The sequence below is a fragment of the Argiope bruennichi genome, chromosome X1, assembly GCF_947563725.1.
Source record: "Argiope bruennichi chromosome X1, qqArgBrue1.1, whole genome shotgun sequence".
Lineage (NCBI taxonomy): Eukaryota > Metazoa > Arthropoda > Arachnida > Araneae > Araneidae > Argiope > Argiope bruennichi.
The window spans coordinates 32991261-32997260 of record NC_079162.1 but is presented as its reverse complement, the minus strand read 5'-3'; positions in this window follow the sequence as shown (position 1 = coordinate 32997260).

Sequence of the window (6000 nt, the reverse complement as noted above, 5' to 3'; positions counted from 1 at the left end):
GATTTTGTTTGATTGTTTTTGGTGGCAAATCGCTTACCGATTTCTTTTTCTTCGAAGAGTTTTTCTAACAAATTACTGGAACAGCTATATTTAATAAATGGACACACACTGCATGAATTCTTCAAAATGATCGGAGCATATCACCGACTTCGAAGGCTTGAAAATATCTATACCAAAGCTATCAACCCAAGTCAGGATTGTTGCAAGGAAAATAAAAGAACATTTTATCGTGACAAACACTCTTGTGTTGCGCATTAAAGCATGCATCCATCAGCACACCAGTATTTCCTCTGTTAACGCATAATAAGAGGAAAGAAAATGACTCAAAAATTATAACTTCAAATGTAAACAAAAAATCCGCTTCATACTTGGCGGAGAACGTTAATGGCAGACTGATCGATGAGAGCGGCGCGGATGAAACTTAAATGCCATGCGCAAGAGGTACATGACATGTGACTTTTACGTCACATGAATTGACCCCATTCTTTAAATTCATATTTTTTTTCTGATCCATTTCTCTATCCATACTAGTTTTGATATATTTAATTCATTCTATATTCCCAAGCCTTATATTTCTACTGAATATTGTACTTTGTTTGGATCATGATGTCCCAGGAATTTATATTCTTTTAAAGTTAACACAAGCTTCTCTTTAAGGATCAATGGGGTCAATTCACGGTCACGTACCAAACAAATAGTTTCTGTCCAATTTTCAACCGTTCTGCGCATGTCGGGATGTCTGTCGATAACGTTGATGAAACCAATGTTTAGTAAATGTTACGCTAGCCGAGCAATTATTAAAAACTTCTGATTTTTTTTAAAGATATTATTTTGAATTATTTTCTCCAAATTTTCGTAGTTATATAATTTTATTTCTTATATTAAAATTTTAATTAGTATTTTCAATGGAATTATTGTTTTTGCATAATTAATTAACGTCGCTTTTTAATTCGTTTGGTGCTGCTTTATTCTTTCTTTTCCCATATCTTTCACCCCCCTTTTTTTTATCCAAAGCATACATTTTGACAAATGACTATGGCAGTGTTTTTGAAAAATTATATATGTTCTTTTTTTTACATATTATTTAAACATTATTGAATGTTGAATCTTATAAATATAGTTCTTTTTAAAAATAAATTATTACCCTTAGATAAGTTAATATTTTAAAGCTTACTAATAAAATTATTACATTTTTTTCTTATGTAATAATTTTTATTAATATTGAGACTTTGATGTTTTCAGTTTGCTCAGAGGAAAGAACATGAAATTCAAATTAGTATATATTGAATAAATTATGTCTACAATTTCAAATTATGAAATATAAGATACCTTTTTTTAAATCTATGCAACTTATGAATAAGTTATTTCATTTTAATTTATAGAGATCATTAAAGGAAAACAAACAAAATTACAGTTTCATATTTTTTATTTACACATTGCAATATATATATATATAGATAAAATATATAGAATAATTATTTGAAAAAATGTGATCAAATGGATGTTTCAATGTACTCACTAATTGAAAAAACTATTTATCAACATTTATTTTTCTAGACACATAGAAAAAATATAAACATAGTATGATAAGAATGTCAATGTAAATGATGAAATCAATTTTATTCAACAGAAACATTCTAAATACTAAACAACAGTTTTTATTATCATGAATAAAAACATTATGTTGAACAATATACTTTTAAAGCAGAACATTTATGAAATTTTTTTAAATTGTTAAAGTTACATCGATAAAAATTACATTGAATGAATATCATAAAATAAAACATACAATACAATAAATTTAATAAACAAGAATAAGGTCATGATTATATATATATATATATTATATATATATATATATATATATATATATATATATATATATATATATATATAGAGAGAGAGAGAGAGAAGTTAGAATAAAGATGAGTTAGAAGAAACACTTTTATGCTTTTACAGAATTTTATAATTCAAAATTGATATGTTAAAAAAATAGAAAAAAAAAGTGAGACATGCATGTAGCAATAAAGTTGGGAATAAAAATTATATAATAAATGCTGATATGGAAATTGATTTTCAATGAAAAGACCTGTATTTATTAAAACAGAAATCACTGAGGTGCACAATGGTATAACATGATATTATGATGCAAGTCAATTGCAGTTTAAATACAATAAACTATTGACATTTCATTTTTCACAATAGAAAAGTTGTTTGATATAAATTCACTTTGAATCCATCACAAATCTGCAAATTTAATTAAAAAACTAGTAATAATACTTTCTGGAGCCATCCATTTTGCTCTTTTGTTATTAGACATGATTACCCAGCAATAACTGAATAACATGAATTACTAAAAGATAAAGAAAACTTTAAGGTTCATAATAAAAAAGTAAAACCTCATAATGCATTTTATTATAATGCCAAAAACTAAGAATCAAACGCGAAAAGTATTTGACGTTAATTAATGGTTTTTATACTTAATTAATTTATATGCTTAATTAAATGACATGTGTTTTCAAAACTTAAATATATATATATTTCTTATATATAGCATTCAATTTATCAAATTAAGAGCACATTTAATAAAATAAATCAATTATATATATATTATAACAGTCAATAAGAAAATTAAATTTTCAGTAGTTAGTAAAGATTTCACTTATTAAATAAATCTTTAAGAAATTTATTCACTTCCACCTAAGTTTAGCATTATAGCAGTTGTTATTTTTGCAGCAGGAGTTTGTTTGCTAGCATTAATTAAATTTAGATAAGATTTTTTAGAAAATGCAATGTAATATTCATATAAACATTTTAAAATCTTCTAAGCATATTCAAAATTATCAGAAATTTCATCAAATGTGAATAAAGTGAATTAGAAATGCTCTCACGATTTTGTTCGTTTGTTTTTGTTGGCAAATCGTTTACCGATTTCTTTTTTTCGAAGAATTTTTCTAAAAAATTACTGAAACATTTGCGATAACTGGAATTCCATTTACGATTTAATAAATGAACACACACTGAATGAATTCTTCAAAATGATCGAAGCATATCACCGACTTCGAAGGCTTGAAAAAATCTATACCAAAGGTACCAACCCTAGGCAGGATTGTTGAAAGGAAAATAAGAAAACATTTTATCATGACAGTAACTCTTGTGTTTCGCATTAAAGCATCCATCAGCACACCAGTATTTCCTCTTTTAACACATAATAAGAGGAAAGAAAATGACTCAAAAATTATAACTTCAAATGTAAACAAAAAAAATCCGCTTCATACTCGGCGGAGAACGTTAATTTCAGACTAATCGACGAAAGCGGTGGGGATTAAACTTAAATGCCATGCGCGGATAGCTCATGACATGTGACTTTTACGTCACATGAATTGACCCCATTGCAGTTTCTTCGAATCGTTTCTTTTTCGCCACTTCCCGAATCCGCTTGATTTCATTGAAAATGCTTTTTGTGACTTCTACTTTAGAGTGACAAGAAAATTTGGTGGTAAAATATTTTAATTCTTTTTATTGCATGCCTTAATGAACTGCTTATTACTCCTGATTTAATTTCTTAACTATTTTCATTGCCTTATTAATTGGCACATTTTACTTTAAGAATGCCTTGTATTGATTTAATAAATTTCTTTGAACTCTTAAAATCTTTTATGTATTCTACATAAATTTTGCATCCAATATGATATCTATGAATAATTTAATTTTAGCTTTTAAATGTAAAAATATGGGAACTTGATGCATGAATTTTGTAGTAAAAGATGTAAAATGAAAGTGGGTGATAGAAATTGAACTGAAATAATAAATGTAACGCGAAACCCTGTGTGAAAAGCTGATGTTTTCCCCCTTTGTGATGTATTAGTAGTCATCTAGAGTAGAATAAATGTGTTTGAGAAATAACAGCGATATTCATTTTTCCAGTTTATCTCCATAGCTATAAAATGCATCGAGTAGATGTGTTAGAGCTCTGATTGATTTAGTTTAAAGATAAGTATTTCTTTTTACTTTGTTATATTTTACTTGAAATTGATCTTCTACATATTCTTACAGCACTTAGCAGCTGTGTGTCTTAGTGGCCATATCTCCACTCTCAAATTCCCAAAAGTAACTTGGGTACAACCTACTTGTTTGCCTTAAAGACACGCATAAAGCTTTTCAATGACTAATTTATAACTAATAATAGATAGTCATTATAATTATTTTTTATCGAGTAGACGAGCATGTTCTTTTCTGCTTAAGATGGACAGAATGACAAATTGCTACTCAGAGTGTTTATATTATTTTCCAGGATAATCTACTAAGCATCTCTTGATTGAATCAATAAAGTGTCTCCTTTCATCTCTTTGATACTTTGTTCCATCATACACATATATATTTTATGAGATTCGATATGACAGTGAATTACCCCGCAGAAAGTCGAATAAAAAAAATCCCTCGTTTGATCATGCATTCTAATTAAACTTCTTACAGTGCTAGAAAATTTACATCGGATTAGGATTTAATGTTTTGTATTTGGCCAATTATACCCTACTATAAAAAAGTAAAATTACGTATCGCTTTATTATATTCGAAATAAAATATATTTATATAAATGGCACGGTTTTGTTTAGTTTGTGCCGAAATTATAAATATTGCACAATCTCGTACTGACAGTGTAATAATCTACTAAATAATCAGCTTTCAATTAAAAGAAACTGCTTAAAAAGTGTATTTGTGTTTATGTGGAATTCAAAATTGCCGCTCTTTTTTATAAAATTTTAAATTGAATGTAAACTGTATAAAATTTTGTGCTTATTATTATTATTATTATTTACAGTCAAAGATGGGTGTTGCGAATAATTTCATATCTTCAGACTCCTACTCGTGTAGTGTGATCTTTGTTTCTGCACTGTGTGTTTTGATGCATTGCATTGCTTTCATACTTGCAAGAAATTGTTTCACTTTAAGAAACTCAGTGATATCTAAAATAGCGTTTATTCTTTGCTATACTGCTGCTTATCGTTTAAATTGAAAGTAACATATTCTAGCCCAAGATAATGCATATTGGTAATTATTAATTTACAACGCAAAATCAAATCTTGTATTTGTTTCTAAAAGAATGCTAACGTATTAAAAGTGAAATGAATGGTGTACGATTTTTAGATTCATTGGCTGGATAGGCAACTACCTACGGGCCTCACAACCTTTGCGGACTCCTATGCTTTAAGTTTTTTTGTTGTTTTTGTATCTTCAGGTTTATTTAATTTTGTATGTATGTGCGTGTGTGTCTTTTGCACTAAAACTGTCATGTTCTTGAATTTATTCAAATAAAAGTCAATATTGTATAAATTTAATATCTTTATTCTTTGTATTTCTTCATGCTTCATATGGTTTGATATTTGCTGCAGTTGGCTGAAGCTTTGATATTTGTTGCAGTTGCAAATGTATCGGCGTAATGCCAACACTTACGTTTAGTGTTAAATGTTTCGTATTTTTTTTCTATTTTGAAATTTAGTTTTTTTACACGAGATACTAAAGCTTTCCTTCGTGAAAGTGAATCGGATTCAAATGTTCTATTTCAATTTGTTCCAATATAATTTTATTACAAGGTGGCGAAGATTAAATTAATTAGTAAAAAAATTCTGGTTGGGGGAGGAAGAAAGGAGGGCTCCAAAATTAGAATTATTTAAGATATATTTACTCCGGCCTTGTGTATCAGATACCCATTTTGTTACGTAGTCATATTTCAATATTCTGAAATTCTTCTTTTAGGAAAATGATTGTTTTATCATATTATTGAGAATAAGGATTTGCCTTTATTTTTCCAAGTACACTTATGAGCATGTGAAATCCAATACAAAGTTTCTGGATCTTTGGAAAATTCACTTTGTTACTTGACTGATTTGTGCGATTAATACTGTATTTTGAAAAAACACGAAGCTTTTCGGAGGCCAATGTTCTGATTTTAAACCCTGATGAACAAACAAGCTCTACCGAACTCATTTGTATGAAGAT